We start from the raw sequence: 13,025 nt of genomic DNA on the forward strand, positions 1-13,025 counted from the left end.
CTTCCCTGAGCATCTTTGTCTCCTCTGCTTCTATGACTAATCTTGCATTGGGCTGTCTTGCAGAGGGCTATCTATAGATGTGATGTGAGATCACAGGGAACACAAGTAAAAGCTCGTTATCTACAGGCATGACTAAGTCACTCAGGTTTACATGCACATCATGGAAGGACCCCATCAATTCCCTGGGGAAACTAAGCAAATGGGATACACCTATAATCCAGGATGTATGGAAGGCAGAGGTAACTGCATTGTATTTGCATATGTTCCTCATTCTTGGAATCATTCTTTGGAATGGAATTTCTCCAATTGAACTTGATGAAATCTGTGTGTGTGTGTGTGTGTGTGCGTGCATGTGTAATGCACATTTCAAGGGTTATGTCGTCTTGTGTTTTCCTAGTGAGGTGATGAATGGCTTTGTTCCATAGCTGACAGACAAAGCAGCCATGGAAATAAAAAGAGCAGCCCCCAGGCAAAAGTAATTATCCCACAATTCCAAAAAGAGTAGATGAAAACAGGACATAAGATAATATTCCATAAAATAAGATATTAGTTATGATGAATAGGAATGAAATTTATTGGAGAAAATAGTACTTGAGAACAAAACTAGGCAAAGGAGAAAAACAGGAGGATGTACAGGAATAAAGTCAATACAAAGCAGGGTGAGAAGAAGAGAATAGAGAAGATCCAGATAATGTGAAATAACAAAGAAAATAATGACATACAGCATAACAAAATCAAATTAAAGAATTGTAGGTTGAAGGATGATGAAGAAGCAATGTAGGCACAAGGCTCCTCAGTTCAAATTCCAGTTCAGACAGATAGAAAGATGAAGCAAGGAAGGAATGAAGGAAGGAACGAAGGCAGGAACGAAGGAAGGGAGGGAAGGGAAGAGAAAAAGAAAGCAAGATAGAAAAAGGGAGGGAGGAGGAAGGAAGGAAGGAAGGAAGGAAGATAGGAAGCGAGGAAGGAAAGGAAAAGAAACAGGAACAAAGCAAAGAAGGAAGGAGGAAAGAAGAAAAGGAAGTAAAGGCAGAAGAAAGGAATGATGGAACAAAGGAGGAAGGAAAGATGAAGAAGGGCTGGAAATAAAGAATGAAAGTCACCAAAATCATCTTTTGTAGTCACAGACCTAAGGCACAAAGAATCAAGCAAGTTGATGTGAGCTGACAATTAGATCCAATTTCTAATTATTAAACAGAAATAGTATTTGTTACAATCCACTGTATGGTATACAGTATTTATAAGTGATATAGATTAGTGGCTCAAGCAATGTTATTTAGTAAGAATGGCTAGAGTGGTCAGTCCGTTGTAGGTTTTTTTGGGGGGGGGTCCGGTTGTGGGGCCTGAACTCTGGGCCTGGGCGCTGTCACTCAGCTCTTCAGCTCAAGGCTAGCACTCTACCACTTGAGCCACAGCGCCACTTGCGGCTTTTTTCTTTTTGCTTATGTGATGCTGAGGAATCGAACCCAGGGCCTCATGCATTGCAAGGCAAGCACTCTACCACTGAGCCACCTACTCAGCCCCTCAGCTGTGGTTTTTTAAAGACACAATGTTCAAAGCATTTAGAAGTACCCCATACATCACTGCATTTGTTTTATTTTGTTACAAACTTGTCTCCCAATTATCCATACACATATTGTAACTTCTCAAATAAATGAAACTATCGTGAGCAAATGTGACTTTCTTTTTTGTTTTTGTTTTGTTTTTAATTTGCAGAGCTTTTCTACTATTCACATCATCAGGTTTGACCACAGTAGCATTATACATTTCCCCCTGGGGGGAGGGGGAACAATAGAATGTCACTGTCTTGGCTCAAAATCATGATAATGAGAGGTGTGGTGTTTACAAATGCCTATTTTCTAAAGTGTGGTGAAATTTGATCACTGAAAGCTTTGTGTGTTCTGTGGTATTTCCATTCCCCAAACTTCTACTTAGAAACAAAGCATGCTTCTTATCCTGTCCATGTAATTGTAACTCCTCTGTACAGCATGTTCACAAATAAAAAAAAAATAAAAAAAGAAACAAAGCATGCTTCTTATATGTACCCACAGGGGAAGCATCACCAAGTTTTTAGGAAGGGAGCAAAAAAAGTGCATAGTTCAGCATAGGTGATCCTGACAGAATTCACAGGCATCGCAATTGACATTCACGGCTCATGTAGATCTGAATGACCAAGGAGAGAAACTTCAACCACATCCTCTACAAGACTCAAACGACAAAGTTACCATCTGTGACTTCTTCTCTATCCATAAGACATACTTCATGGCAAGTAGCTGGCTGAGGGTGGCTATTTGTCTCAGATGTCTTTCTGAATGAACACACATCCACAGACACACAAACAGAAACCCAGACAGGCAAACAGGCACAGGGAATCCAGTCAGGGCATAAAACTGTCCACTGTCATCAGAGAGGAAATGATTTTCCTATGGCTTTGGAAATGGATGATGGATGAACTGGAAGTCTACTGTTCCGGCTAGTTGTAAGAGTCATTAGTTCATGGTTTAGGATAACCTGTGAAGACTCCAGACCCAGAGACCAAAGCTACAAGATGGAGGAACAGAAAACAGTGACTATCAGAGCTGAGATACGCAAAGAAGGACACATAATCTGAACAGTCCTTCGTTGTCTAACATAAGGGATAACCAGTTGTTTGTAGCTACAAGTATTGTAGTAATGAACACCACTGTACAGGAAAGCTTAGCCAATACTATAAAGATACTTACCAACATATTCCGAATTTCATCCCCCATCATCCCCTCTTAATGTGTCGCCAGGTACAATTTTGTAATACTGTGAAAGAGAAACACAAATAAAGTATAAATGCACAGGAATATAATAATGAAAGTATACTTAGAAATTTTGTTTCTAGTAAATACTCATGCCTCAAAAAACCATACAAGGTAAAGGAGCAAAATGTCTTTGATGTCTGAGGCCAAATGTTTCTGAGAAGTAGTATTATATTATTCAAACACCCACTTTGTTCTCAAGGGGCGTGGTGTGAACAAATGTTTCCCAAAGGCATGTATAAAATTGAGATTTGGTGCCCAGCCCTGGTGCTAAGAAGAGCTCATGAAGCTTTTAAGAGGTGAACCCCAGTAGGAGGAAGTTAGGTCCAAATATTATGTGTGGAGGGAGGCAAGGAGGACATGTGTGCGGGCAGGGTGGGGGAGAGCAGGGAGGAGAGCCACCTCTCCACTCTTTACCCTTCTTAGCTCCCATGAGGTGATGAACTTAGTTTACCATAAGACACCCACCATCATGTTCTGCCCACCACAGCACCCTAGTCAAGAGCCAATGGACTGAAACCTCTGGAGCACAGTCAACCATTCCCTGGGGGAATCTTCTCTCCACATAGTCATCACCCACAAATACAGTACTAGTTAGTTTGCCCCAAATGTGAGCTGAATGCTAATCCATTCTGGATATTTCCATAAAATACTTGAGGCACAAAAATCAAATCTCACTTCTTGACTAAAGAGTCAAGTAAGTGACACTGGTGTAGCTGTGTGATCTCAATCATCTGGCCTCTCATCCATTATATTAACTTGTAAGGAAAAAAAAATCAACAAACCAATATAATTTGCTTGGCTCAGTACCTGGTACCCAGTAGGTGCTCTGCAAATGCTAGATTCCCCTTCTCCCATCAGAGATCTTTAGGGTACTAAATTTCCTTGCTTCTAGATCCATTTATACTCTTTACAAATCGCTTCTCATTCAAGCTTTTTTTTGGGGGGGGGTCCGGTTGTGGGGCCTGAACTCTGGGCCTGGACGCTGTCCCTCAGCTCTTCAGCTCAAGGCTAGCGCTCTACCACTTGAGCCACAGTGCCACTTCTGGCTTTTTCTTTTTGCTTATGTGGCGCTAAGGAATCAAACCCAGGGCCTCATGCATGCAAGACAAGCACTCTACCACTGAGCCACCTTCCCAGCCCTCATTCAAGCTTTCTAAAGAATGTGAAGATCACCCAGGAAGAAAGTTGGTTTCCAACAGTCATAAGCAAGTGACTACACAGTGCAACAACTGAAAAGATTTCCTGTCATTGTTTCAAGCTCTTAAAAAACTAATAAGACAGAGGAAACTGAGTGCTGGTAGCTTACGCCTGTAATCCTAGTTACATCATGTTTCAATGCTAACCCAGGCAGTAAAATCAGTGAGACTTTAATGGCCAATAAACTACATAAAAAAAAAACAACACACAGGAGAGCTGCAGCTCATGTGGTAGAGCACTAGTCTTGAGCAAAAGAAACCAAAGACAGCACCTAGGCCAGGACCAGGGGGAAAAAATTACAGGAGAAATTAAAATCTGAAGCAAGAGAACTAAACTAAGTTATCCAGTATCAAGTAAATTCTCTAACCCAGCAATACTTAATTGCTAAAAAGGAAATGTAATTTGCTAACAGGATTCAGAAACATACTTAGCCTTTAGTCTTGAAAAGAATAACTATCTTCTTGTAAGAAGTAGTACGGTTTTAGTTTGCTAGTTTTTTGTTTTTTATTTTTTTATAGCTCCTATTATTATGGATAGTGAAGACATAAAACTTAATGTAGCATGCTAGGCCCTACAAAGAAGAAATCCCAAACCTGGGCGCTGGTGGCTCACGCCTGTAATCCTAGCTACTCAGGAGGCTGAGATCTGAGGATCGCAGTTCAAAGCCAGCCCGGGCAGGAGAGACCTTGAGACTCCTATCTCCAATAAACCACCAGAAAACCGGAAGTGGCGCTGTAGCTCAAGTGGTAGAGCGCTCGCCTTGAGCTGAAGAGCTGAGGGACAGCGCCCAGGCCCAGACTTCAAGCCCCACCACCGACAAAAAAAAAAAAAAGAAATCCCAGACTCTGTGTACCGTTCTTCAGTGTAAGTATCCCAGATTAAACAATGCGGCTGGCCAACCTTTTCCATGATATACAAGTGTGAACTGTCAGCATGTTGCAGTGCAAAGCATTCATGGTTGGCAAGAGACCACCTACTGGGCTGGGAAGTTGGCTCAGTGGTAGAGCGCTTGCCTTGCATGCCTGAGGCCCTGGGTTCGATTCCTCAGCACCACATAAGCAAAAAGAAAAAAGCCGGAAGTGGCGCTGTGGCTCAAGTGGTAGAGTGCTAGCCTTGAGCTGAAGAGCTGAGGGACAGCACTCAGGCCCAGAGTTCAGACCCCACGACTGGACCCAAAAAAAAAAAAGAGACCACCTATAAAACATAGCATAAGTGATCAGAGAAACAAAAGTGCTCATCTTCATTTTTATTAATTTTTGGGGGTGAGCTGAATTACATTCACCATGATTTGAATAGAGCCGGTCTCAAACAGGCACAATGGGGAATCTCTAAACAAAATGACTTTAACTCACCTATTACCTGAGACCAACAGTGCTTTCCTCTTTGAAATTCCTAGACCAAGGCTACTGCTCACCTTTAAGCATTTCATCTTCGAGGCTTGGGTGGGGGTCTTAAACTGTGAGTGGCAACATTCTTCTTTTGAAGAATTGAGGCAGAGAAATGATAGCAAGGTAAGTGGCAGCAATTTAAACGTGTGATAATTAGCACATTGCCAATTGTCACTGAATTCTCTAACTCACAATCAGTCCACTCCATACAGACACTCCATACATACACCAACTAAGTCTTCTCTAACTTCCGCTGATATTCTGTTCACAGTTCTGCTTTACAAGTCAAGGAATACCATGCGACTTTTCAATGTACCCTTCCCCAGGATTGTTAGGACAGCCCAGAAGAAGAGGGAAAGCCATATCAGTCAGTGAGAAAATTCCACAAAGCACACAATTACCCATGGACTTGTCTGTTAATTCTGCCATCTTCCACAGGGGCCTGTGGGATGCTTTCAGTGTATGTCAGATGGAGTGTGTATTTAACTCTCAGGAACCTTTAGTCTAAAGGTTCCCTGTTTGGAAGGACAAAAGGAACACAACTGTTCAAAAGAAATAAAACCAACCCACTGTACACATGGAGCCAGCCATTCCATGCTGTCTAGTCTTAGAGGAATAGGGGAAAGATAATATTTTATCCCTCCAGTGGAAATACTCTATGTTCCTGCCAATGTATGGACTGAATGCTTCAGAAGAATCTTTGCAACACTTACCCATCACACACCTCCTTGATTATTGCAGACATGGTTTTTTTCTGCAAAATAACAAAAAAAAGGAAACACTGAAGTTTCATCTCATCGTTTTACATTTAAAAAAAAAAACTAAAACTTAGCAAGGAGAATTTCCATTAACTATTCTTAGTTGTGAGTGAACTCTTACATTCTCAGGGTTCACAACCTGCTAGCAAGTCACTACCTAGTCTATTAATGATTTATTTCCTTGTGGCCCTTTTTTTCCCTATACTTAGCATTTATTGTACAAAGTATATAACATATTTAATTTTGCCTTGTTAACGTTGAGACAAAAATACATGTTATTCAGGCAAACAAAAATTTGCAAGTTCAAGGAATAACCAGAATCAAGCAAGCAGTCAACTGGCTTTATGAAGACAAGTTTGGATTCATGAGATTTTTTGAAGAATGTGGCAAATGGGACATGAGATGTTGCAAAATTGTTCCTGCAGAGTGCACAGGATTCTTCTCCCAAGTGTGGCCCCATTAAACGTCAATCTCACAGCATGTTTGGTCTAATATACTGGAGTAATGTGAGCAGGACTCCATGTGCCACCGTGTCAACTGGTGCTGACCACAGCTGTGCTCCGGTCCTCACAGCCACACTTGTGCTCGGCCTGTCCCCCAGAGTGAAGGAACGCAGTGGGGAAACATTCGCTTGCCCAGAGATCCCTGAACACTTTCTGTTTGGGATGTGGACAGATACTGTCTCCAAGTCAGGGAGGACTGTGTCCACCAAGAGAACTAATCACAGATGAGAAACAGATGGTGAAGACAGGAAGAGGAAACCAAGAAATATAATGCATAGTCTTGGATTTTCAGATATGCCCACCAAGAGAATCATATATATATACATATATATGCATACATAGATACACACATATATGTATATTCCTATCTATACATACACATGTGTATGTATGTGTATATATGTGTATATATGTATGAATGTATCAATGTAGAAGCATGGTCTATCACTGCCTCTCTAACAGTAGGGTGAGTTCACTTCCTAGTTCAGTCAACTTGTCTGTATGTCACCCAGCATTTCCTTACTCTGCCCCACTAGCAATTTCTGTCATGCAAACCGAACTTCTACATTGCTCAAGGCTGTTGGGAACATAAATCGCTGTAAATTAAATAGGAATTAATTTGTCAAAGTGAAAGACCCCAGAAAGGGAGAGGCCTCCTTTTTCCTCTCCTGTTACTCAAAGAGCTTTTTATCCCCCAGAATATACTTGTGTGGACACAATGTCACTCCATCTGCTCTACTGGGCAATTATGAGCACTGTCCATAGAGTCTTCCCCCAGGACTCCTGTACCTCCTGTGCAATTCCTCACCTCATTGTGCAGCAGGTGACCTACACTTCGCTACCTCAATATAATCAAGACAGTGTCTGCCTCTGCCCAGAACTTTGCTAAACACAGTTCCTGAGAGAAGAGAAAACAAGAATATCTGTTTTCACATTTTTAATTTATTTAAATATTTTTGTCTGTGTTTGTTTTGTTGCCAGGCCATATACCTATTCTTGGGTTAAGACACAGACAGGGTACAGACCAGAGGCACATGAGTGTCTAATGTTTAATTATCCACTCACAGAACTGGCCTGGCCACTGGCACATTCATGCTAGCTATTTTCAGACAGTTAATAAATCATCTTTGCTTTTTATTCTCACACATGTGTATAATACAGGAGGATTTCATTACTATATTCCATAGATGGACACATGCACTTAGACCAAGTTCGCCCTTTTTTTTATTATCACATTTCCTTAACTGCCTGTTCACAGTGTTGAGTGGGTTTCATTATGTTATTTTCATATAGTGTATGTACATATATATGTCTACATATATAGATATGAATGCATCTATACATAAATGTGTGTATATATGTTTGTCTCTATCTATCTGTCTATCTGTTCTTCACTTACACATTAACCCATACTCCCCATTTACATCCCTGCCCCACAACCAATCACCTTTAACCATAATGGGTTAACTTTCATAGATATTCCTTCTAAACTGCGTGACCTTGCTCAGTGGTACAATATACACTTTTTTTTTTTTTTGGTCTGGTTGTGGGGCCTGAACTCTGGGTCTGGGTGCTGTCTCTCAGCACTTCAGCTCAAGGCTAGCGCTCTACCACTTGAGCCACAGCACCACTTCCGCCTTTTTTTTTCCTTTTGCTTATGTGGTGCTGAGGAAACGAACCCAGGGCCTCATGCATTGCAAAGCAAGCGCTCTAGCACTGAGCCACCTTCCCAGCCCTACAATATACACTTCTATGCATGAGGTCCTGTGTTCAAAACTCAGCACCAAAAACAGTTACCTATTTAATCCAACTTCACTCTTGTAACCATAAACCATCTTCTATTCACTCACCCCACCCCATTTTCATGTTCTGGTAATCATCCGTCTATTCCCTAGTACTTCAAGACTAACCATTTAGCTTTTACAGGTAAGTGAAAACATGTAGTATGTCTTTTTTTTTTAAGGGGGATGATTTATGTAATTAACATACTGTCCTGCAGAACTAATCACTGTAAGTGGGAAGATTCAGGACTGAGGGTTGGAGGGGACATTCTTGACATTCTGAGTTGGTTTCCTCTACAACAAGAATGGAAGTGGTGACAGAGGTCTATAATGGTACACACCTTGCACAAGTCCTTGGTCTTGGCAAGGACTGGTCAGCCTGTTATGGCTCTCACTGTGAGCAAAGTGGCAGACTATTAAATGACAGAGGAGTTTTAGGAACAAAACCTCTCCCAGGAGACAACAGTTTTGTACTCCTAGCTTCCAGAGACCCTTTCATATCACCAGTATGTGGTAAGGTCCATCAAAGACTCTCCCATTGCCAAATCTGACTTCTTGCACCCTCAAAAGTAAAGCATAAATAAGCAGGCTGGGGTGTAATCTTAAATTACATGGAAGCCACAGATCAGAAGAGGAGACTGTTGCTGAGGTAGGACAAGACTTTGAATGCAATTGTTCTCCCCAATTCAGCTTTTTAGGTGAGGCTTACCAGCGCATACTGTGAATTTTAATTAAAGTCTGATTCATAGATACAAAATCAAGTATAAAAAGATGATGTCAGGGCTGGGAAAGTGGCTCAGTGGTAGAGCGCTTGCCTTGCATGCCTGAGGCCCTGGGTTCGATTCCTCAGCACCACAGAAGCAAAAAAGAAAAAAGGCAGAAGTGGTGCTGTGGCTCAAGTGGTACAACGCTAGCCTTGAGCTGAAGAGCTGAGGGACAGCGCCCAGCCCCAGAGATCAGGCCCCACGACCGGACCCCCACCCCCCAAAAAAAAGTCGAATGTCTCTGGAGTTCATTGTATCTAGAATATTCTGAACTTGGATATATAACATGAACAAAAACCACCAAAGTACAAACCTTAGAGACTCAATACAGAAAGATTAAAGAAAAACCACAAGGAATGGCAGCTATCTGAATACCTACCATGCAGCTTAGCCAATGAAAATGACTGTAGGGACAGGGCTTGGCCTTAGGGTCCATTTTCTGGTACTTCTATCTGCTCCAATCAAATGTGTGCCCCTCAACCACCCAGACCCTAATCCCAACAATGTTTTCAGAGCTGACCTTGGATTTCCATTCTTGTCTTCTTTCATCAATCAGGTCGTGGAACTCATTGTATTATTCTAAGTCTGTGGTTCTGGTTCCCAACACTCTTAAACATCTCACTGTTAGAGCATTTGATCTCTCCTCCATTAACTGATGAAATGTACAAGCATAAGTCATCACTCCCAGTTCCCTGGGCCTCCATATGCCCCAGCAGTACAGCAGGTTCTCCCACCTCCCCACCCCACCCCAACACCTTCGCTGGCTCTCTGTGTCTACACTGCAGCCCAAGAGAAGCATGGACTTCTACTTCTATCTTCAATCTCCCCATCCCTTGTCTTGTTATCTGATCTCCTGCCTCTCTCATCTCAACATGGGATGACCATTACACTACACACACACACACACACACACACACACACACACACACACAGCGACTCTGCTGGAAGAAGGGGATGCTTGAATTAGATAACGTTATTGAGGTAGAATATTAGTGATTTTATAAGAAGAGAAGATCAAAAGACATCCATTCAGGCGTTCTAGGGACCACTGGAAAGTTCCTGAAGACAAAGCATTACTGTGGCCCCAGAGAAAGAAGGGCTTGTGAGGGGAGGGAGACAGTGGGCTTTGGGATCAGGTCTGTCTCCAGTTTCAGGATGCATAATTAGAACAGGATGGATCCACAGGATGGATAATTAGCACATATACACCCTCAGCCACAGCAGCACCCCCAACCCTGAGCGAGCAAAAGGCCCTGGGAGAGGCAGGAGACCCAAGGGCCCAGATTTGCTCTGCTTCCAGAGTCAACTCAGAAGACTCAACTTTGCGGTTGGCTGTGTGTGCTGCTTGGCTTCAAAGAGATGGATGCGCACAGCTCACCCACTCAAGCATCAGGATAAACCATAGCAGCCTGGAAAAAGCCAAGATAAGATCAAGTTTCCACAGCTCCAGTTTCCATAACTCACTGAAGCTCTTGATAGCAACTAAGAAAATAATATGCAATTATAGCTTAGAGACATAAATGACTGAAGCCCTGTTGCCCTCCATGTGGATAACCACATTTAGAACCCTTGCCCCCCTCCTGCCCCTGCCCCCTTCTCCCCTGGTGTGGTGAGAGATGCTGTGGTCAGAAGCTTGGGTGGGGGGAGGGAGAAACATGCAGGCTGGTCAAGGGTGGAGACCCAGGGTACCGATGTCTGCTCTCCTCCTCTGGGAGCTCCTGATGTCCAGGACACTGGGACACAGCAGAGTGACACCAAGACGGTGACAGAGGCCTGTGGGAGATGACGGCACCAGGACTTCTGACCTGACACAAACTGGCCCACAGCCTGAAGCTGTCCCCTGACATGGTGACTGTAGGCAGGGTGTGTCTTCAGCAAAAATGGGGACAAAGGGCAGTCACATGGCAGGCAGGCAGGCAGGCCTGAGAGCAGAGGAGTGTGCATGGGCCCCTGCCTGGCTCTCCTGGAAAGGCTCTCTATTAATGGTCACAGTGCCTCATACCTGGGCATCAGTGCAATCTTCGCTGGCTCCACAGGGCACAGCACACTTGCCAGTCCTCCAGAACACTGGGAGTCACCAGCCATGAGCCTCAGGGCGAGACAGCATGACAAGGCATTTGGAGATCAAGTATAGAGCACCTGGAAATCCTGGAAAGCTCCCAGGAGGAGACCACTGAGTGGCATGCCAGATAGTAAGAGGAGCTGTGGGTCCTGGCTCTTCACTTAAAAAGGAACTTGTTCTCTTCTGCTAAACTGCTTGCTACCTTCCTGATTAATTTTAACATAGGGTGTTGCTTCCTTCCTGGGTGTATACCTGGGCCTGCATCCCCCTATGCTAGGAATCTCATTGTGACTGAGATGACAGCCACATACCACCACACCCAGTGCTCACTTGAAATGGGTTCTTGTGAATGTTTCTGCCCAGGCTGGCCTCCAACCGTGATCCTCACAATCTTGCCCTCCCACGTCACTAAGATTACAGGCATGAGCTGCAGTGTCCATCTGCATGACTTTGCTGCCCTTGCTGTATTTTTGCCATTAATATTCATTTTACCCTGCTTTCACCCAACTAGAAATTCTGGGCTCCCCATACTGACTTGCTAGGGAACAGCCTGAATCTCAGCCTTACCACCACACTTCTAAGACAAACCGGGAGACAATCAAAAAAACAGGGAAGTTAACGAAACCTGCCCCTCCGGCAGAAAAATTCTCCAGTTCTTCTGGGTCCTTCCAATCTCTGTAAGCAATTCCCTACTGCAGCAATTCTGAGCTGAGCTCAGCCTCCTGCTCCAGACAGTATAACAGAGCAGAGCCTCCCTATCCCACTCCTCATCAGACTCCTCCTCCTCCTCCCTCCCTCCCTGCCCATCTCACCCCTACTCACAGAGAACTGCTTCTCCCACAGAGGTGGCAAACTAAGAAGAAAAATATCTGAGATGCAGCCAGGGTGAGCCAAGGAGTCGGGAAACCTGCAGAAGGAAAGGATTAGAAAACAAATTTGAAGAAACTCAAAAGTTCTTAGAATGGATTCCAAGTGCAATGGAAGAAAATCCTGCCCAGAATTGGATGTGCAGGTCCAGCTTCAAACCCAGGCAGCATCAAGCTTACACCCAGTCCAGGCCACCTGCCAAGGCACTCCCTGGAGACGCATAATTCCTTGGGAGCCTTTCTGGGTGATGCTTCTCAAAGAGGAGGCCAGGACCACCCAGAGACTGGTTAAAATCTGGGTCTCAGTGATATCACGGTGTTCTGAAGTTTGAGACCCAGAAACCAGGCCCATCATCATTCCTGAATGGTGACCAGGCCCCTCTAAATCACTCTTTTAAATGGCTACTGAAAATCCAAAGGAGACAGGAATGGCTAAGCTGACAATTGTTAAGGCTCTCAGAATAGTAATTCTTCAGTCACACTGTTACCAATTTGAAATGATGGAAGACCTGGTCAAAGCAGAGAGGTGATCCTATCACTGCCCCTAGAAACACCAGACTCTCCATGGTCTTTCAAATCAGACCTTGGCCCATGGCCTGAGCCTCCCCTCCTGCCCAAGCCAACTTAGGGATGAAGTTCCCTCACAGAGCCCTCTACAGTCCTGAAAAGCCAAGGCCTGTCCCTCAGAAGCCAGTCACCCACATACATGCCCCTCTCCCCATGAAACCCACTTGCCCTCTTCCCAGACATCCTGAGAACACATTTCCTCCCGCTGCAGACCTTCCTCTCATCAATGCCTTTTCTATAAGGACCCCAGCCTTGAACTTTTATCAATAAGCAGAAGGGGGTGAGGGGCAGGCAGGTGCCAGTGGTTTAAGCCTGTAATCCTAGCTACTCAAGAGGCTGAGAATTGAGGA

General features: G+C 43.9%; 1 long non-coding RNA gene across 3 annotated transcripts in view; it reads right to left on the reverse strand.

The window, feature by feature from the left end:
• Positions 1 to 7: 7 nt before the first annotated feature.
• LOC106001694 overlaps positions 8 to 13,025 on the reverse strand; it is a 15,564-nt gene continuing 2,546 nt past the window's right edge. Inside the window, exons 1-5 of one of the 3 annotated variants that reach the window (XR_001175848.1) lie at positions 9,701 to 9,744; positions 6,088 to 6,128; positions 4,887 to 4,959; positions 2,724 to 2,790; positions 8 to 71 (exon numbers count right to left, since the gene is read on the reverse strand). This is a non-coding gene — a long non-coding RNA (uncharacterized LOC106001694). Of the gene's footprint in view, positions 72 to 2,723; positions 2,791 to 4,886; positions 4,960 to 5,338; positions 5,371 to 6,087; positions 6,129 to 9,700; positions 9,745 to 13,025 lie in introns of those variants that run through there. The other 2 variants (XR_001175849.1, XR_001175850.1) reach the window with 2 other exon arrangements.

Source organism: Dipodomys ordii, unplaced genomic scaffold, assembly GCF_000151885.1.
Source record: "Dipodomys ordii isolate 6190 unplaced genomic scaffold, Dord_2.0 Scaffold369, whole genome shotgun sequence".
NCBI classification, from domain to species: Eukaryota; Metazoa; Chordata; class Mammalia; order Rodentia; family Heteromyidae; genus Dipodomys; species Dipodomys ordii.